The sequence below is a fragment of the Hordeum vulgare genome, chromosome 7H, assembly GCF_904849725.1.
Source record: "Hordeum vulgare subsp. vulgare chromosome 7H, MorexV3_pseudomolecules_assembly, whole genome shotgun sequence".
Lineage (NCBI taxonomy): Eukaryota > Viridiplantae > Streptophyta > Magnoliopsida > Poales > Poaceae > Hordeum > Hordeum vulgare.
The window spans coordinates 35,652,819-35,675,853 of record NC_058524.1 but is presented as its reverse complement, the minus strand read 5'-3'; positions in this window follow the sequence as shown (position 1 = coordinate 35,675,853).

The following is a 23,035-nucleotide window of genomic DNA, read 5'->3' as shown; positions in this document are numbered from 1 at the left end:
ATAATAGGATTTTACTAAATCTTTTAAATCTGTTTTTAATTCTTAAATAATTAATAAAACTTTGAAAATTAATATTAAATAATCCGTAAGTCAGATCAAAATATTTTCAACATGAAAGTTGATCAGCAAAGCGAGACGAACCCGGATACACGGCCCGTTCGTCTGTCACGCGTCCCTAGCATAGCAAACATGGAACTTTTCCATCGTTTCCAGTATAACCGGTAGTAGCCCGAGACCCGGAAAATATCGTCAGATATTCTTCCGACCCGTCTATGACGGATCTTGCTGCGTTAGCTCATGTCTAGCCTGCATCATGCTTTGTGTTGCATCGGTGCTATTATTTATTGTTTCTTCCCCCTCTTCTTACCGGTAGACCCCGAGACTGACGCTGCTGCCGGGTACATCTACGACCCTGCCGATCAGTCCTTTGTCGCAGAGCAGCAAGGCAAGCAAAACCCCCCCTTGATCATTCCTATATCGCCTATGTCTTTCTTCCTACTGCTTGCATTAGTATTTTGCTACTGTTGTAGTTAGCTCCTATATCTGATGCATAGCCTGTTTTTGATGAACTGCTACTTTCAGTCCTGTACTTTTAACATGCTTAGTATAGGTGGAGCAGTCATCCCCTCTGACCCCGTAGCTCAGTTGTCCCGCTTGTTTTCAAATCTCGATCTCTGATCGACGAGCCAGACCCGACACAGCACGTTCACCCCCCTTCGTTGTACGACGCTACAGAGGTACTATCGGGTACCGAGGGTGACACCTCGCTAAGTACTCCTGATGAGATCTCTGTAGTATAGCTAGTCGGTCGTGGTTATCAAGGGTGATTCCTCTTTCACCATTCCCGATGACGCCTCCGTCGAGCAACCCCGCAAGTGTGGGGCCCCCGATGGTGATTCCTCTAAGCCCACCTTGACGGGTACATCGTTCGGGATCCAACGAGGGTGATACCTCGGATTCCCCCCGATGTTACGACCACACAGTTACTCGACCATGTTACTGGGATCATTGGTGATTAGTTGTAAGACGGGTGGATTCCCGCGAGACTGTGTTGCTGGCCTAATTAAAATGCTAATGGATTTGGGTATTTGATCTGGGTTGGTCGGAGACCTTTTCGCACTAACCGGCTACGCGGGAAGAATTATGGGTACTCGGCGTCACGGTATCAGCCGAAGCTTTTCAGATGCCAGCAATGTAGCGGCGTGCGCCCGAGTGGTCCCGAGATGCATCGCGCTTGTGATTAAGGGATGCTAGGACTGTCGTCGGCCGCCCACGCCACGTGCAGGAGCGTGAAGGGGAACTGGGCCCAGGAACCCTTTGTGCTTAGGATTTAGACCGGCGGGCTGGCCTCTCTGATTAGTCTTAGGTGGGGCTGCGACGTGTCGATATTCCGAGGCCGGGCAGGACCCAGAAAAGTATGTCCGGCCAGAGTGTTATCGAGCGTGACGGGACATGTGGTGCACCCCTGCAGGGATGAAAATTTAACTATTCGGATAGCCGTGTCCACGGTTACAGGACGACTTGGAGTTGTGCCCCGATCTTATACAACTACAATTGTTACTTAACTGGTTTTAGTTTGCCTCGGGATTGCTCCCTTGCAGGGAGTCGAGGGAGGATCTTTAGACGTGACCTCACTTTATTATTGCTGCAAGAATATGACTATTAATGTGTTACCCCTGTTCTACTCTCGTCTATTGCTGCAAGACCCTGAAGATGCTAGTCTTCGATAGGACTAGGCCTTCTCTCTCTATTCTCGCATTGCTGCAGTCAGTCCACATATAACCCCCTTCTTTGATACTGATGCATAATTAGAATAGTTCTGATGTAAGACTTGCGAGTACTTTGGATGAGTACTCACCGCTGCTTTGCTTCCCCCCTTGTCCCCTTGATCCGTTTGCTGCGACCAGATGATGTAGCCCAGGAGATGGAGGTCCCCGCCGCCGACGACTGCTACCCCGACGGTGCCTACTACTACGTGGAGGCCGCTGATGATCAGGAGTAGTTAGGAGGTTCCCAGGCAGGAGGCCTCGCCTCGTTCGATCGTTGTATCTTTTGTGCTAGCCTTCTCTAAGGCACCCCATGTTTTATGTCTGTACTCAGATATTTGTTGCTTCCGCTGACTCGTGTGTTTATCGAGCTTTCGTATTCTAGCCCTCGAGGCCCCTGACTTGTAATATGAAGCTGATGTTATTTTATTTGTGTCTTCCCGTGAGTCCTTGGGTTTGATCGTACGCATTTGCGTGTATGATTAGCGTACGATTAAGCCGAGGGCGTCACAACCACATGTCCCGTCACGCTCGATAACACTCTGGCCGGACATACTTTTCTGGGTCCTGCCCGGCCTCGGAATATCGACACGTCGCAGCCCCACCTAAGACTAAACAGAGAGGCCAGCCCGCCGGTTTAAATCCTAAGCACAAAGGGTTCGTGGGCCCAGTTCCCCTTCACGCTCCTGCACGTGGCGTGGGCAGCCGACGTCAGTCCTAGCATCCCTTAATCACAAGCGCGATGCATCTCGGGACCACTCGGGCGCGTGCCGCTACATTGCTGGCATATGAAAAGCTTCGGCTGATACCGCGACACCGAGCACCCATAATTCTTCCCGCGTAGCCGGTTAGTGCGAAAAGGTCTCCGACCAACCCAGATCAAATACCCAAATCCATTAGCATTTTAATTAGGCCATCAACACAGTCTCACGGGAATCCACCCGTCTTACAACTAATCACCAATGATCCCAGTAACATGGTCGAGTAACTCTGTGGTTGTAACATCGGGGGAATCCGAGGTATCACCCTCGTTGGATTCCGAACGATGTACACGTCAAGGTGGGCTTAGAGGAATCACCCTCGGGGGTCCCACTCTTGAGGGGTTGCACGACAGGGGCGTCGTCGGGAATGGTGAAAGAGGAATCACCCTCGATAACCACGACCGACTAGCTATACTACAGAGATATCATCAGGAGTACTTAGCGAGGTGTCATCCTCGGTACCCGATAATATCGCTGTAGCGTCGTACAACGAAGGGGGTGAGAGTGTTGTGTCGGGTCTGGCTCGTCGATCAGAGATCGAGATTAGAAAACAAGCGGGGCAACTGATCTACGGGGTCAGAGGGGATGACTGCTCCACCTATACTAAGCATATTTAAAGTACAGGACTGAAAGTAGCAGTTCATCAAAAACAGGCTATGCATCAGATATAGGAGCTAACTACAACAGTAGCAAAATACTAATGCAAGCAGTAGGAAGAAAGACATAGGCGATATAGGAATGATCAAGGGGAGTTTGCTTGCCTTGCTGCTCTGCGGCAAAGGACTGATCTGCAGGGTCGTAGATGTACCCGGCAGCAGCGTCAGTCTCGGGGTCTACCGGTGAGAAGAGGGGGGAAGAAACAATAAATAATAGCACCGATGCAACACAAAGCATGACATGGAAAAATGCAGGCTAGACATCAGCTAACGCAGCAACATCCGTCATAGACGGGTCGGAAGAATATCTGACGATATTTTCCGGGTCCCGGGCTACTACCGGTTATACTAGAAACGACGGAAAAGTTCCATGTTTGCTATGCTAGGGACGCGTGACAGACGAACGGGCCGTGTATCCGGGTTCGTCTCGTTTTGCTGATCAACTTTCATGTTGAAAATAATTTGATCTGACTTACGGATTATTTAATATTAATTTTCAAACTTTTATTAATTATTTAAGAATTAAAAACAGATTTAAAAGATTTAGTAAAATCCTATTATGACATCATCGCGATGTCATGCTGACATCAACATTTGACCGGTCAACTGACCTGCGGGTCCCGAACGTCATAGGCACAAGTTTTTTATTAAGATTAATTATTTATTAATCAGATTAATTCAACGAGGGACCCACGTGTCATACTATAATTATGTGAATTAATTATTTTAACTAATATATCTATTTATTTATTTATTTATTTATTAAAAACATTATTTTTAATTATCGCGTGGGGCCTCCTTGTCATAGACAGCGGGTGCATTGGCCCCACCGGTAAGTGACCCTAGGCCAAAAACACATTTTCTTATCACCAATACATAACCATACAAATGCCGTATTCCTCTAAATATTCATATACGCAAATACACACATCGCATCTCATACATACATACATACATACGCGTCTAATACATCATTTTTTTTTCAAAACTCTCAACACTCAACTCTCTCTGCTAACAAAGAGACACAGAACTCTCTCTCTGCTAACTCAAACTAGAGGAGCCAAATATTCAAAACCTCCTACCGGAGTCTACCGTCGACGGATCGAGGCCCCGTTTGCCAGAACGGAACCTGGGCGGTGAGGAGATCGACATGGTGGGAGGAGCCCGAGGAGGGGCTCACCGACGGTGACGAGACGGGCCGGTGAAGCCGGAGTTCGCGGGACGGGGCGGAGGAGACGGCGTGAAGGTGGACGAGGCGGTGACGATGACGGTGACGGCGCGGTTCTGGCAAGGAGGAGCCCGAGGTGGCCGGGACGCCGTGGCCGTGGTGGTGGTGGTTGCCGAAGTTGGTGAAGGGGGGCCGGCCGATGGTGGGCCGGGGGATGGCCGGCCGGTGGAGGCCGAGGCAGCCGGGGCCCCCTACCGGTGGGGTGGAGGCCGAGGGGCTGGCCGGCGCGGTGGAGGTGGGGGCTCGCCGACCGGGAGAGGGGAGGGGCCGCCGGGGAAGGAGGAGGCCGTGAGGGGGGGGGGCGCCGGGGGAGGAGGAGGCTCGCCGGCGGGAGGAGGGTTCGTGGCGTGGGGGAGGATCTGTGGGGGAAGAGGGGCCGCCGGCCGAGGGAGGGGGCGAGGTGGAGATGTAGGGCGACGGGAGAGGAGGGAGAGGAGGGATCGAGGGGAGGGATCCACGGGAGAGAGAGGGAGTTGCTCTCGTGGGTGGGGGTTGTCGGTGGGGGTGGGGGGGACCGAGAGAGGGGGAGGAGATGGCGCTGTCGTGGGGGTGGGGCCCCCCACGAGGGGGAGGCTGGCGGCGGCGTGGGAGGCGAGTGGGGGGTGGCGGCGCTGGGAATAGCGTGAGGGGGGCGAGGGAACTGGCGTGGGGGGTGGCCCTCGCTAGGGTTTGGGAGGGGTTGGGGAGGCCGGCTGGGCCATTTGGCCCAATTGGGCCGGTTGGGGTTGTTTCCCTTTTTTTTGATTTGTTTTGTTTTGTTTTACCTTTTCCCTTTTCTTTTTATTATTTCTTTCTTTCTAATATATTTTCACTAACTGATTTTTCTTTTTAAATACTTTATTTTACAATTTATTATACATACTTTTAATCCTCTCTTTCATATACATATTCTTTTAATACTTGTAATGAACCGATAAAGTACTTTCCTTTTGTTTTCAATTTTTGCATCCGGACAGACTCGAATCAACGCGGGTCTGAGATGGGAATTCGATGACGTGGCATCATTAGCGATTGATCACTGTAGCTTAATTACAATAATTACTGTAGCAAAAGTCGAGGATGTCACATAGAGCAAGGTCCACTTTCAAATTCTTTGCATCCCTAATCTTTTCTGCAGTTTCTATCTTATTTGAAGTTGTTGTCTGGTGTACCATGAAGATATATAGTCTTTATGGTGAGTTTTTTCCATTTTTAATACCTTATGATTAGTTTTTACTTAGTTACATGTGTTGGAAATATGCCCTAGAGGCAATAATAAGTTAGTTATTGTTATATTTCTTTGTTCATGATAATCGTTTATTATCCATGCTATAATTGTATTGATTGGAAATACAATACTTCTGTGGATACATAGACAAAACACTGTCCCTAGTAAGCCTCTAGTTGACTAGCTCGTTGATCAAAGATGATCAAAGGTTTCCTGGCCATAGGCAAGTGTTGTTATTTGATAACGGGATCACATCATTAGGAGAATCATGTGATGGACTAGACCCAAACTAATGAACGTATCATGTTCAACGTGTCATTTTGTTGCTACTGTTTTCTACGTGTCAAGTATTTATTCTTATAACCATGAAATCATATAACTCACTGACACCGGAGGAATACCTTGTGTGTATCAAACGTCACAACGTAACTGGGTGACTATAAAGATGCTCTACAGGTATCTCCGAAGTTGGCCGTTGAGTTAGTATTGATCAAGACTGGGATTCGTCACTCCGTGTGATGGAGAGGTATCTCGGGGCCCACTCGGTAATACAACATCACACACAAGCCTTGCAAGCAATGTGATTAAGTGTAAGTCATGGGATCTTGTATTAAGGAACGAGTAAAGAGGCTTGCTGGTAACAAGATTGAAATAGGTATGTGGATACCGACGATCGAATCTGGGGTAAGTAACATACCGAAGGACAAAGAGAATGACATACGGGATTATATGAATCCTTAACACTGAGGTTCAACCGATAAGATCTTCGGAGAATATGTAGGATCCAATATGGGCATCCAGGTGCCGCTATTGGATATTGACTGAGGATTACCTCGGGTCATGTCTACATAGTTCTCGAACCCGCAGGGTCCGCACACTTAAGGTTCGGTGACGTTTTGGTATAGTTGAGTTATAGGTGTAGGTAACCGAATGTTGTTCGGAGTACCAGATGAGATCCAGGACATCAGAGGAGCTCCGAAATGGTCCGTAGGTAAAGATTGATATATAGGAAGTCCTGTTTTGGTCACCGGAGAAGTTTCGGGCTCATCTGTAGTGTACCTGGAGTACCGGGAGGGGTGCCGAGGACCATCGGGAGGGCTGTCACGCCCCAAGGGGTCTCATGGGCTATGGGAAGAGATAAACCAGCCCCTCGTGGGCTGGAATAAGTTCCCACTAAGGCCCATAAGGTTTGAGCAGAAAAAACACAAGGTGGAAAGAGTTTCCAAGTGGGAAGGTGGAATCCTACTCCAAGTAGGATTGGAGTAGGACTCCTCCACCTCCAATTTCGGCCAAACCTTGAGGGCTTGAGGCTGCCTCCTCCCCTCCCTCCCTCCTATATATACTAGAGGTATTGATGGTTTGTGAGACACAACTTTGCCACGTGCTGCTCGACCCTATACCACGCAGTTTTTCCTCTAGATCGTATTTCTACGGAGCTTAGGCGATGTCACATCCCTGAAACCCTAATCAAGTTAGCATTGTGCTCATATCTTCTTTGCATTGCATCTAGGAAAATCTCAACAAAAACAAAGCAAGTAGTGAAGGAAAACTCAAAAACCCTAGCCACTTCTGAAATTCAAAGGAATTATAAACTTATTGAAATCAATGAACCCAAAATGGCCTCAAGAAAATTTCAACTTTTCTGATAATTCTTGAAAACTAATAAGCAATGAAGAAAACCATTTTCTTAATACTTTTGGCATTTTAAATAAATGCAAAAGACTACTGGTTTCAAGTTTTACATTTGAATTCAAAAATATATAGTTTCCAAAAATACTGATAACTTTATGGGTGATTGGAAATATTCCAACTAACACCCCAACATTTTTCAAACTATTTATAGTTTGCTTGTGAAGCCAAAATAAATTGAAAGTAATGTCAATAATTAAAACAGAAACCAAATAGAAAGAAATGGGGAAAAACCTACCTGTCGTCTGAGGAGGCCCACTCCATCAGGGGGCAGGGTCGTCTTCTTCCTCTGCCTTCTGGCAGAGGAGAGATCGACCACGGTGGCTCCTCCACCTCCTGCTTCGCCGTGGCAAACTCCGGTGCCCCTCCACGACAACGCGACAGCAGGGTTATCCTCCCCGAGCGCGTCTCTATCCGTTCCCATGCTCCATTTCCCCCCTCCTCTCGGGTTCTCTCCTCCCTCCTCCTGCCGCCATTGGAAAGAGCTCCAGCTCGAGCTGCCGTGCCCCTGGCCACAGGACCTTCCTCCCGAGTAGTCTAGTAGCTCCGCCTCGACGAGCTGATTCTCCCTGCAAAAGCCGAAGCCTCCCCGAGCCTTGCAACGCCCCCAGCGCCATCGTCTTCAACCTTCGGCCGTCGGCAAATCGACTGTGGATCGCCGGCTATAGCCCCTCCCGGAGCAGTATGAGCCTAGCTTCACCTCCACCGTGAGCCTGTGATCATTTCCCCTCTTCTTCCCCTCGGATTCGTGCCCCCTACTCACTAGACCAATAAACCCGAGCTCCAGCAACCGCATCGGCTCGTTGCCGACATGCTCCGGCCACCCATAGCCCTCCCTGAGGACAGTGTTGGATGAGGCCGAGCCTGGGGTTCATCCCAGTGCTCTCGGCAACCGTTCCCGAGCACCACAGCACGAGTTAGCGCGTCTCCGGCGAAGTTCTGCCGCGGATCTGGTCGCCGCGGGTCAGTCTCCGGCGGGGGACGACGTGGCCGGCCTAACCCCGGTGGTTTAGCACTAAACACTCGCTGACAGTGGGCCCCAGGCCAAGTCAAACGCAATCAGGGGGCTGGTCAGCGCGGGATTATCCCTGTGAGGCTGACCAGTGGGTCCCCCCTGTCAGGTTTGACGTGATCAGGTCAGTTGACCTGCTGACGCCATGATGATGTAGTTATGATGCAATAAGTGAATTTCTGATTTAAAAGAATTCTAGAAAAATGCCAAAACTTCTAAAAATCATAGAAATTAATCTGTAACTCCAACGAAAATAATTTATATATGAAAAAGTATGAGGAAAATCCAAGGAAACTGAATATGTCATTTTCAGACATGTTTGAAAATGTTACTGGACCCCAAACATATAGAATGATGAATAAGTTGAAATTTATAAATATTTTGGAAACAGAATTTGGAAATCATTTGAATTCCACTTCAAATGATATGGTCAAACAATGTTCAATCACAAACGAGTAACTTAACATGTCATTTCCATGCATGTAAAATAACAAGTAGATCTGAGCATCAGGTCAAATCAATTAAAATGGTATCCAAGAATACCTCGTTTGAAGTGATATTTGAGTTTAATTCAAATCAACTTCAAACCTAATAAATGTTAGCTATGATAGTATACCACCTTGCATCCTCATGCCATGTTCATGCATCATCTTGTTGCATATGTTTGTTATTGATTGTTGTCATTCCTTTCGGTAGGCTCCGCTCCTCCGGATTCCACCGAATATCCGATTGACAGATATTGTCCCTCCTCTGAGCAACAAGGCAAGCAACCATTTTGATTATCCCGATAAATCCCATGTTCTTGCTCCTGCACTTACTTATTGCATTAGGATCAAATGCTCAAATGCTTTTGCCACGTCAGTTGAACCCACTTCCTTTGCATGACCTGTCCTTGTCACAGTAAATAGCTGAACCTTGAAACCTAGCATACCTGGTAGCTGCTTGAGCCATGATGTGCCTTATCCTACTATGCATGCTATGCTTAGAGTTGTGTATGGTCTGTCATCCGGAAGATGAACAGAATTGTGAGAATGTGTTCAGTAGTAAAGGTACCGGTGAAAGGCTATGTAGGAGTACATGGCGGGTTGTTTCATTGGAACCGTCCTTAGGAACTGAGTTCCGTGTATGTAATCCAAGACGAGATACTACCACATGCTGGGCCCTGAAATATGACCCCGCTCGACTTATTAATCGCTTAGTACTCGGTCCAGGAGTTGCAAGTAGTTTGTGGTGTTTATAGTCATGTTGGAGGCCGTGCATAGTGCTCACCTGAGAGGTGGGCTGTGATGCGGTAGGCAGTGGCACGGTGTACCAAGTGGCACCCGGATGGTGGGCTTGGAAACCCTGCGCACATCATTTGGGGCCGTGGCGGAAACCTCGGCCGGACTTCCGTGTGGGTTACCCTCAGATAGGCGATAAACCTGGATTAAGTATTAGCGTGGTTAACTGTCGTGGCCGACTCCGTCGCTGGGCTTCCACTTGAAGGTTGCCGAGGTGCATGACGTGCACATGGCGATAAGTGGCGAGAGCATGTGTGAAGAAGTACGCCCCTGCAGGGTTATGATCTATTCGAATAGCCGCGTCCGCGGATATGGACTACTTGGAGACATATGTTGTTCATAGATAACTTCAATGGCTACTCATAAAATTGTCAAGATAAGCGTGAGTGTCATGGACGGCATTTCCGTACGGAGACGGAATGATTCCACGATGGAGTATTATTGTGGTGTTAGTGGACTCGTGTGCGAGAAATCAAGTTGTCAAAAATTGTTTCAAAATGCAAGTTGTCTAGCCACGAGTCAAATGCTGGCTTTCCGCATGAAACCCCACAATACCTTATTGACACATTGCATGAGTAGATAGTTATCCTAATGTCTTGCTGAGTACCTCCGTACTCATGTTAGCTTAATAATTGTTGCAGAGGTTGCTAATGACCCTAACGGAGGGTTCTTCCTAGACATCGACGACGACGAGTAGCTGGTGTCCCAGCTACGATCTAGTCCTAGGGTGGGTCTGTAGTATAGTCAGGCCATGCGCCTTCTAGTTTCATCTGTCTGTACTCAGACAGTTTAATTACTTCCGCTGGCTTGTAACTTGAATGACTGTTATGATGGGTCGTGAGACTTCTACTATGTAATATTATATGTGTGGCTCTTCCGACCCTCTTAAAATAAAGCTTGTATGTTTATGGTTATCTTATGATGTCATCGATGTATCTATACATATCGGTATGCCATGCGTATGTGTGTCGTACTTGATATGTATGGGGTTCGATTACCTAGCCGTAGACTTTAGTAGCATTCCTTACACGGAAATGCCCCTTTGTGATCTAACGAGCCATGGTAGCTTGCTACTGCTCCGGACACATTGGTTGACCGGCGTGTGTCCTTCTTAGCTGTTGTGTCTGTCCCCTTTGGGGAAATGTCACGCGAGGTAATGGAGTCCTTGTAGCTTGCTACGACTCGTCTACATTCGCTGGTGACCGACACCTGCTTTGCTGGGTCATGTATGCGTGCCGCTGTGCGGAACTGCCACTTTGGTTTATGACTAGACATGTCGATCCGGGTTCTTTGCCATTGGATTGCTAGCGACACAATTGCATACGCGAGTCAAAAGGCGCAAACGGTCCCGACTAAGGTAAGGCTGCAGCCGTGGGGTTAACCATGCGTGAGACCGCAAAGAGATGCGATGTGTTACAGGCTGGATTCCTATGTCTTAGGATCGGGGTCCCGACAGGCGAAGACCTGCCGGACTAGATCATCACCACCATCGACGCGCCGTCACGCTGCCGGAGAACTCATCTACCTCTCCGTCTCTCTTGTTGGATCAAGAAGGCCGAGATCATCGTCGAGCAGTACGTGTGCTGAACGCGGAGGTGCCGTCCGTTCGGCACTAGATCGGAGCGTATCGTGGGACGGATCGCGGGACGGTTCGTGGGACGGTTCGCGGGGCGGATCAAGGGACGTGGACATTCCACTACATCAACCGCATTTTAACGCTTCCTGTTGTGCGATCTACAAGGGTATCTAGATCCAAATCGTGCGTGTAGGAAATTTTTTGTTTCCCATGCGACGTTCACCAACAGTGGCATCATGAGCTAGGTTCATGCGTAGATGTTATCTCGAGTAGAGCACATAAGTTTTTGTTGGCGATGATGTGCGATTTTCTGCCCTCCTTAGTCTTTTCTTGATTCCGCGGTATTGTTGGATCGAAGCTGCTCGGACCGACATTACTCGTACACTTACGAAAGACTGGTTTCATCGCTTGACATGCAACCTCGTTGCATAAAGATGACTGGCGGGTGTCGGTTTCTTCAACTTTAGTTGAATTGGTTTTGACCGAGGCGGTCCTTGGAGAGGTTAAATAGCAATTTGCACATCTCCGTTGTGGTATTTGCATAAGTAAGATGCGATCTACTAGATACCCACTACAACCACGTAAAACATGCAACAACAATTAGAGGACGTCTAACTTGTTTTTGCAGGGTATGCTTGTGATATGATATGGCCAATGACATGATGTGATATATTGGATGTATGAGATGATCATGTTGTAATAGTTAATATCGACTTGCACGTTGATGGTACGGCAACCGGAAGGAGCCATAGGGTTGTCTTTAAACTAGCGTTTGTGCTTGCAGATGTGTTTACTATATTGCTAGGACGTAGCTTTAGTAGTAATAGCATGAGTAGCACGACAACCCCGATCGCGACACGTTGATGGAGATCATGATGATGGAGATCATGGTGTGGCACCGGTGACAAGAAGATCGTGCCGGTGCTTTGATGATGGAGATCAAGAAGCACATGATGATGGCCATATCATGTCACTTCTGAATTGCATGTGATGTTAATCCTTTTATGCACCTTACTTTGCTTAGAACAACGGTAGCATTATGAGGTGATCTCTCACTAAAATTTCAAGATGAAATTGTGTTCTCCCCGACTTTGCACCGTTGCTACAGTTCATCGTTTTGAGACACCATGTGATGATCGGGTGTGATAGACTCAACGGTCAAATACAACGGGTGCAAAATAGTTGCACACGCGGAACACTCGGGTTAAGCTTGATGAGCCTAGCATGTGCAGACATGGCCTCGGAACACATGAGACCGAAAGGTCGAGCATGAATCATATAGTTGATATGAGTAGCATAGAGATGCTTACCACTGAAACTATTCTCGACTCACGTTATGATCGGACTTGAGATAGTGAAGTTGGATCATGTACCACTCAAATGACTAGAGAGATGTACTTTTTGATTGGGAGTTCTCAAGTAATATGATTAATTGATCTAATTATCATGAACATAGTCTAATGGTCTTTGCGAATTACGATGTGGCTTGTACTACAGCTCTAAAGTTTTTTATATGTTCCTAGAGAAAATTTAGTTGAAAGTTGATAGTAGAAACTTTGCAGTCTGAGTTTGTAAAACTGAGGATTTTCCTCGTTGCTGCGTAGAAGGCTTATGTCTTTAATGAACCACTCGGTGTGCTGCACCTCGAGCGTCGTCTGTGGATGTTGTGAACATCCGACATACACGTTTCTGATGACTACGCGATAGTTCAGTGCAAAATACTTAATGGCTTAGAAGCAAGGCGCCGAAGACATTTTGAAACGTCACGGAACATAAGAGATGTTCTAAAGAGATAAAATTTTGATTTCATGCTCGTGCCCTTGTTAAGAGGTATGAGACCTCCGACAAGATTCATTGTCCAGGAAGTAAAGGAGGAAAGCTCAATCATTGAGCGTGTGCTCAGATTGTCTGAGTACGACAATCCCTTGAATCAAGTGGGAGTTCATCTTCCACATGAGACAGTGATGGTTCTCCAAAGACACTGTCACTAAGATGTGAGAGCTTTGTGATGAACTATAACATATCAAGGATAGATACAATGATCCTTGAGCGATTCGCGATGTTTTGACACTGCGAAAGTAGAAATCAAGAAGGAGCATCAATAGTTGATGGTTAGTGAAACCACTAAGTTTCAACAAAGGAAAGGGCTAGAAGGGATACTTCGTGAAACGGCAAAACAGTTGCTGCACTAATGAAGGGACCCAAGATTAAACCCAAACCCGAGACTAAGTGCTTCTATTATGAGGGGAACGGTCACTGAGGTGGAGCTACCCTAGATACTTGATAGATAAGAAGGCTGGCAAAATCGACAGAAGTACATTTGATATACAAGATATTGATGTCTACTTTACTAGTACTCCTAGTAGCACGAGGCTATTGGATACCGGTTTGGTTGCTAAGTGATTAGTAACTCGAAATGAAAGCTATGTATAAACGGAGACTAGCTAAAGGCAGGGTGACGATACGTGTTGGAAGTGTTTCCAAGGTTGATGTGATCAAACATCACACGCTCCCTCTATCATCGGGATTGGTGGTCAAACTTAAATAATTGTTATTTCTTGTTTGCATTAAGCATGAATATGATTGGATCGTGTTTATTGCAATACGATTATTCATTTAAAGAGAATAATAGTTGTTCTATTTGCTTGAATAATTACCCTCAATGGTATATTGAATCTCGATCGTAGTGTTACACATGTTCATAATATTGGTGCCAAAAGATCAAAGTAATAATAATAGTACCACTTAGTTGTGGCACTGCCACTTGAGTCATGTTGGTGTAAAATGCATGAAGAAGCTCCATGCCGATGGATCTTTGTACTCACTCATTTTTGAAATGTTTGAGACATGCAAACCATACCTGTTGGTATAATTGCATGAAGAAGCTGCATAGATATGGATCGTTTGGACTCATTTGATTTTGAATCACTTGAGACATGCAAATCATGCCACATGAAACAAGAGAGTAACTTGTTGGGAGTAATACATTTTTTATGTGTGCAGTCCAATGAGTGTAAGGCACACAGTGGATATCGTTATGTTCTTACTTCACTAACGATTTGAGTAGATACGGGCGTATTTACTTGATGAATCACAAGTTTGAAATATTGAAAAGTTCAATGCTATTTCAGAGTGAAGATCGTCGTGACAAGAGGATAAACTGTCTACGATATGATCATAGAGATGAATATCTGAGTTGCGAGTTTTGGTACACACTTAAAGACAATGTGGAAATTGTTTCGCGATTCATGCCACCTTGAACACCATAGTGTGATGGTGTGTTCGAATGTCATAGCTACGCCCTATTTTGATATGGTGCATACTATGATGTCTCTTATCGAATTACCACTATCGTTTATGGGTTATGCATTAGAGACAACCGCATTCACTTTAAATACGGGACCGCATATTTCCGTTGAGATGACGCAGTATAGATTATGGTTTAGAGAAACCTAAGCCGTCGTTTCTTGAAAGTTTGGGGCTGCGATGCTTATGTGAAAAGGTTTCAGTTTGATAAGCTCGAACCCAAAGCGGATAAATGCATCTTCATAGGATATCCAAAACAGTTGGATACATCTCCTATCTCAGATCCGGAAGTAAAGTGTTTGTTTCTAAAAATGGATCCTTTCTCGAGGAAAGGTTTCTCTCGAAAGAATTGAGTGGGAGAGTGGTGGAACTTGATGAGGTTATTGAACCATCACTTCTAACAGTGTGTAGCAGGACGCAGGAAGTTGTTCATGTGGCCCCTACACCAATTGAAGTGGAAGCTGATGATGATGATCATTAAGCATTGGATCAAGTTACTACAAATCTCGTAGGTCGACATGGTCGCATACTACTACACAGTGGTCCGGTAACCCTGTCTTGGAGGTCATGTTGTTGAACAACAATGAACCTACGAGTTATGGAGAAGCAATGGTGGGCCCGGATTCGGACAGATGGTTGAAGGCCATAAAATCCGAGAGAGAATCCATGTATAAAACAAAGTGTGGCTTTGGAAAAACTGCTTGATGGTAGTAAGACTATTAAGTAAAGATGGATCTTTAAAAGGAAGACAGACGATGATGGTGATAAGTCACTATTAAGAAAAGCTCGACTTGTCGCAAAGATGTTTTTGACAAGATCAAAGAGTTGACTATGAAGTGACTTTCTCACTCATAGCGATGCTAAAAGTCTGTTGTAATTATGTTAGTAGTTGCTGCATTATTTGTGAAATATTGCACATAGGAAGACAAAACATTGTTTCCTCGACGGTTTCCTTGAGGAAAGATTGTATGTGATACAATCAGAAGGTTTTGTCGATCCTAAGGATACTAACAAGTTTGCAAGCTCCAGCGATCCTTTTATGGACTGGTGCAAGCATCTCGGAGGTGGAATATACGCTTTGATGAGATGATCAAAGCTTTTTGGTTTTGTACAAGGTTTATGAGAAACTTGTATTTCCAAAGAAGTGAGTGGGAGCACTATAGAATTTATGATAAGTATATGTGGTTGACATATTGTGGATCATAAGTAATATAGAATTTCTATAAAGCATAAAAGGTTGTTTGAAAGGAGTTTTTCAAAGGAATACCTGGATTGCGCTACTTGAACGTTGAGCATCAAGATCTATGGAGATAGATCGAAACGCTTATTAGAAGTTTCAACAAGATGCATGCCTTGACAAATCTTTGAAGGAGTTCAAAATAGATCAGCAAAGAAAGAGTTCTTGGTTGTGTTGTAAGGTGTGAATTTGAGTAAGACTCAAAACCCGACCCGACACAATGAAGAGAATAGACGAAGGTCGTCTTCTATGCCTTGGCCGTAGAATCTGATGTATGCCACGCTGAGTACCGCATGTGATTTGTGCCTTGCCACAAGTCTGTTAAGAGGTACAGAGTGTGATCCAGGATTGAATAACTGAACATCGGTCAAAGTTATCCTTAGTGACTAATGGATTAAGGTTTTTTTTCTCGATTATGGAGGTGGTTAAAGAGTTCGTCGTAAAGGGTTACGTCGATGCAAGCTTTGACACTAATCCGAATAAGTATGAGTAGTGAAACGGATTCGTATAGTAGAGTAGATATTTGGAGTATTTCCGAATAGCACGTAGTAGCAGCATCTATAAGATGACATAAAGATTTGTAAAGAACACACGTATCTGAAAGTTTCAGAACCGTTGACTAAAACCTCTCTCACGAGCAAAACGTGATCAGACCCCAGAACTATATGGGTGTTAGATTCGTTAGAATCACATGGTGATGTGAACTAGATTATTTACTCTAGTGCAAGTGGGAGACTGTTGGAAATATGCCCTAGAGGCGATAATAAATTAGTTATTATTATATTTATTTGTTCATGATAATTATTTATTATCCATGCTATAATTGTATTGATTGGAAACACAATACTTTTGTGGATACATAGACAAAACACCGTCCCTAGTAAGCCTCTAGTTGACTAGCTCGTTGATCAAAGATGGTCAAAGGTTTTCTGGCCATAGGCAAGTGTTGTTACTTGATAACGGGATCACATCATGAGGAGAATCATGTGATGGACTAGAGCCAAACTAATGAACGTAGCATGTTGATCGTGTCATTTTATTGCTACTGTTTTCTGCGTGTCAAGTATTTATTCCTATGACCATGAGATCATATAACTCACTGCCACCGGAGGAATACCTGGTGTGTATCAAACGTCACAACGTAACTGGGTGACTATAAAGATGCTCTACAGGTATCTCCAAAGGTGGCCGTTGAGTTAGTATGGATCAAGACTGGGATTTGTCACTCCATGTGACGGAGAGGTATCTCGGGGCTCACTCAGTAATACAACATCACACACAAGCCTTGCAAGCAATGTGACTAAGTGTAAGTCATGGGATCTTGTATTAAGGAACGAGTAAAGAGACTTGCTGGTAAAGAGATTGAAATAGGTATGCGGATACCGACGATCGAATCTCGGGTAAGTAACATACCGAAGGACAAAGGAAATGACACACGGGATTATATGAATCCTTGACACTGAGGTTCAACCGATAAGATCTTCGGAGAATATGTAGGATCCAATATGGGCATCCAGGTCCCGCTATTGGATATTGACTAAGGAGTACCTCGGGTCATGTCTACATAGTTCTCGAACCCGCAGGGTCTCCACACTTAGGTTCGGTGACGTTTCGGTATAGTTGAGTTATAGATCTTGATAACCGAAAGTTGTTCGGAGTACCAGATGAGATCCAGGATGTCACGAGGAGCACCGAAATGGTCCGGAGGTAAAGATTGATATATAGGAAGTCTTGTTTTGGACACCGGAAAAGTTTCGGGCTCATCGGTAGTGTACCGGGAGTGCCGGGAGGGGTGCCGGGGACCATCGGGAGGGGTGTCACGCCCCAAGGGGTCTCATGGGCTATGGGAAGAGATAAACCAGCCCCTAGTGGGCTGGAATAAGTTCCCACTAAGGCCCATAAGGTTTGAGAAGGAAAAAACACAAGGTGGAAAGAGTTTCCAAGTGGGAAGGTGGAAACCTACTCCAAGTAGGATTGGAGTAGGACTCCTCCACCTCCAATTTCGGTCAAACCTTGAGGGTTTGAGGCTGCCTCCTCCCCTCCCTCCCTCCTACATATACTAGAGGTATTGAGGGTTTTGGAGACACAACTTTGCCACGTGCGGCTCGACCCTATACCACGCAGTTTTTCCTCTAGATCGTAGTTCTGCAGAGCTTAGGCGAAGCCCTGCCGGAGTAGATCATCACCACCACCGGCGTGCCGTCACGCTGCCGGAGAACTCATCTACCTCTCCGTCTCTCTTTCTGTATCAAGAAGGCCGAGATCATCGTCGAGCTGTACGTGTGCTGAACGCGGAGGTGCCGTCCGTTCGGCACCAGATCAGAGCGGATCGTGGGACGGATCGCGGAACGGTTCGTGGGACGGTTCTCGGGGCGGATCGAGGGACGTGAGGACGTTTCTCTACATCAACTGCGTTTCTTAGCGCTTCCTGCTATGCGATCTACAAGGGTACGTAGATCCAAATCTCCTCTCGTAGATGGACATCACCATGATAGGTCTTCGTGCATGTAGAATTTTTTTTGTTTCCCATGCGACGTTCCCCAACAACATGGGTGTCCAAGAGTTAAAGGAATCACATGTTGTCTTTGTGTATATCATCATTTGGATTTGTAGAATTCCTACAACCAATATTTTGAGTTGTGAAACATACATAGGATGAGGGGTGGACCCAGGACAAAAATGACCCGGGGTCCCATGTCTATCACATATATGTGGATAACAAGTCATAATATAGATAAAAGTAATACATTTAGCGGTGTAATATATATAGAATAGGATATGACCATGGATATGATCGTCGAATGTCCAAAATAAACAGTTCACAAAAATTATTAGTTGATTGCTGGGAATTGAACAATGAAGGAGAATTAAAATGTCCAAATTAGGAATAAAGTATAACTGATGACCAGAAAATGCATCATAGATCCTGATTGCCTACAAATAAAAAAAGCCACTTAGCAACATATTAATTACAGCTGTGTAATAAAGAAGTTAAAACCATTACCTTGCTAAAATGGTTTCCTACGTTCTTTCATGTCCTCAAACCGACCAATCACTGCATCATTAGTAACCTTCCTCATTTCTCTTTTCTCCACATAACAAGTAAGGTTGTACTTCAATGCGGCGTCACCAAGACGACGACGCAAATATGTCTTCACAATTCTCATAGCTGAAAAAGATCTCTCAATTGTATACGTGGCAACTGGCAATACTAGTGGTAGCGGCGAGAGACACAAGCCCTTGGAGAGACGAACAGGCAGGCAGACAGTACGTACAGGTACCGATGAATCCTACAAATGAATGTACATATGAATCCTACATGCTACAGATCGATTCACGATTATGATGTACTAATAGCATCTGTAGGCAGAGCTGAACGCGAGATCGATTCACGATTCTGATTCACGATTCTGATGTACCTTGGTCTGGACGTCTGGCCGAGCGGTGTCCGAACGGCGATCGATGCGCAGGTGTACCTACAGATCGATTCTAATATGTACTACCTTGGTCTGGGCCTCGGCTTAGTTAGCTAGTTGTGGCCTTTTGGTCTGTACAGGTGTCCAATTACGAATTTTAGGGGTGTCCACATCCTCCTGGGCTCTATATGTATAAGGTAAGTCAGTTTTTTATCCGGTGTCATGGGCTACCTGCTGGGCTAACGTGGGCCTGCCTCTGCATAGGATTGTACCCATGGATACAAATAATGTAGAAGCTATGGAATTAAATACATGCAATAAATGAATGGCTTTGATTTGTATAGTTAGTGGTTCAGCGGAAAATTGCATCTCCCGCTTATAGTTTCTATCCCTTTATTATTTTTCAATGCATATGTTTAGTGGCACTAAATCAGTATGAACGGGAATCAGTACAACCAACATGCTCCAAAGCTCTCTTTTGGTCTATTCAAATGCCCCGACAACTACCTGAGTTTGCTATAGTACAACTCAAAAAAATCCCTCGATATTATAAATCATTGCACACTTTAATGGTAATATTTACTTCAAATGTACAATCATAAAACTCATCCACTTCAAACAAATACTGCTAGAGATAACTAGCCCCTGCGGTCGCACGGGTTGTTGACTAGTATTCTTCTAATCCATGTCCAATAGACCACTGTCATCATGGTCTCGGGGATTATACCAGATAAGATCAAGTGAGTACATCAATCAAATACATAGAAGGGGAAACATCATGGGATCACCCTAGATTGACAGAGCCTATGATCACAATCAAGATCACATCATGGCAGAGAGAGTTAACCACATAGCTACTTTAGAAGACCTCAGCCCCGAGGAGGAACTACTCCCGCTACTTTAGAAGACAGGGTGCCGGCAAAGGAATTTTGGTACCCCGAAACTTGTTGGCGATGGCGATGGAGATCACAATTGCTTCTGGAGAAAAGGGTTCCGGAATCAGGGTTTCCTCCACGGGAGTAAAAACTAGGAGCGAAGGTAGGGCACCAGAGGGGGTGGGCCCCACCCAGGCGGCCTCCCACCGCAGTCAGGTAGCAGGCCGCGCTACCAGGGTTTCTGGAGGCCTTATGCCCCCCTCTGGCCCTCCTTCGGCCGTCTGGAGTCTTCTAGAATGCTGATTTTTTATATATTTTTTGTGGAATTTTTCGTGCAATGTAAATATGGGTATAAACATGCAATTCACACACATCGGCTCGCAGAAACTGGCACTGGCTGCACTAAGTTAGTAGGTTTGTCCAAATAAGTTGACAAAGGTAAGAAATTGTACAGAACACATAGCAATACCACCCAAAACTTGCATGGAGCAAGCAAAAATTATAGATACATTTGGGACGTATCAGTGAGCTTCTACTCATCAGCTTCGGACTTCTCCTAAGCTTTGCAAGGACTTCTTGAAGCATCCTCTTTAAAGTGTTGTATTCCAGCTTCAGCTGGTTCTTTTCTGATACTACCTTGGTGTATTTCGACCCGATCTCGCAAGCCTTGTGAAATACATCAACAATTCATTTCAGTCGACACTACTATTTTTTCTACTTCCGAGTGGAGAAATACGTTTCACTCGACACTATTATTTTTCTACTTCCGAGTGGATAAATCCAGTTCATTCGACCAACTAGTGGCCCGCAGCATCCACCCAAGTTCTTAAGACTAATGCCCTTCGTACACAATTGACATCAGTCTCGGGGACTACACCCAGTGGGTGCACTTAGTGTGCCCCCACTGGAGATGAAAATACTCGACCAGGCCTGTCCTGGCGGAGTAACCAAAAAGAAATCCCAACTGTTTCCCAATTAGACCCTTGCCGAGGAAAGCACTCGACAACGGTCTCGGGGACTACACCCAGTGGATGCACTTAGCGTGACCCCACTGGATACAAAGCCACTCGACCAGGTGTGGCTGGCCGAGTCAAAAACGGGGCATGACTCTACAATTCAGACTCCTACTTGTGCAAACATTCAACAGCAGTCTTGGGGACTACACCTAGTGGGTTCACTTAGTGTGACCCCACTGGAATAAAGACAAACTACTACATAGCGTACCCCTAGTGGGTGTAAAGTAAGATTGACAAGATTCAATCGAAAAACAAGATTGAGAAGATTCAATAAGAAACTAACTTACAGTGGAACTTTCTCGGATGTTCGCTTGTAGCATCGAGGTGGCATCATACGCCAACTTACTCGACTCGAATGCCTCCTTAGTCCGCTGCGTCATCAGCCCAGCTTGGATCATACCCTCTTTTGCTGCTCCAATCTAATACTCTAGGACACGTTTCATTGAAAATGCAAGCGTCGAAGAGGTTGGTATCGCAATAGTGGTAACATGAGTTACCGGAGGCGCAGTCGGCACAGTCTTCACAATAGTCGATCCAGTCGTAGGGGCGGCAACCATAGCAGCCGAACCGATCGGAGGCACATTCGACACGGGCAATGCAGGCATACTCGACGCAGGCGTTGCAGGCATGGCTTGAGTCCGTTCTGCAGCTATATGCTGCGGTGCTTGTTCGTCATCTAAGAAAATGTTGTCTGAAGCTACAACAGTGAGGGCCAAATCAGTCGACAGATCCAATCCATAAAATAGAAGTAAAGTTAATGGTTTTTATACGTGGTCGAGGAGCAGGCTTATCCACGACGTCCAAGTCCATGTGGTCCTCTGTAGCCTCGACAGGAGTCGTCATCGAGGTACTGGCGAGTGAATTATACTCGATCATCAGAAACCCAGAAAGTCATAATGGCAAAACAAAAAGGACGAATACTCACGCTGAGACAACCGGCATGACAATTCTCATTTGGGGCAAGGCCTTCCGAAGCTTAGGCGCATCAGGCTTGGGTTGTTTCGCAGCCTTCTCCCCGGAGTCAGTCGCAACGGCCTGGTCACGCTTCACGTTCCTGCTGCTGGAGGTGACCGTTTTTCTCAGAGCAGCCGCTGGGTCGTGGAGTTGTTTGGATCACGGTTCGTGGCGCGGAGGAGACTGGTTTTCTTCTTCACTGTCATCTGAGGAATCTTCACTCTCTTCGCAATCGTCAGCGTAATCGCTCTCGGCACTGCTGCCTTAACTTTCCACCCCGAGATCAAACTACTCTCCGTTGGGTAGAAGAGAGTGCAGGTTCGTCCACTCCTACAAAGAACAAAGACATATCTTCATATCTTCATTATTCGAGGTGACCTCACCAATCAAACGTCTCTTCACTGAAATTGAGTCATTCACATCACATGGAACTTTAACTGTATTGTGAACTCCTAAACACTGATATTAATGATATATTGTTTTGCGGAAGATATCAATGATAATTTGGTATTGTGAATTCCTGAACATCTAGGGAAAACGTTAGGTAAAAGTAACATGGGTATGAAAGCTTTGTCCTGACCTAGAAAAATATATTAATCTTCATGTCATCATCTGTCTTGAATCGAAAGGTGTGGCTGCACCCAGGTGTGCTCACACTCCATATATTAGCCCTATTTTGTCGGAATTCAGATAGGGGTCTGACAGCTCACATAACTTTTGCAGTGCTTGGGTTGTAATCAACCAAAATTAGTACATCTTCGATTGCTTGGGAGCGAAACACATCCATTACTATAACATAATAAAATCATTTAATCAAGCAAACTATTATTGAACCATATCTAATGCGTAATGGCAATGCCAAACCTGTACGTGGGAGCAGTTGATCTTAAAATCACAAATGGATCAGTTGAGGGTGAAGAAGCCCGTCCTTCCGCTGGAACCGATCTCTCCACTGAAAGAGCAGTCAGCTGGGACTATCATTAATCACAGCAGGCCTAGGACGAAGAGTGCAAAAGATATCACGGCCGAATACTCCTTAGCGCACAATGGCGAGGA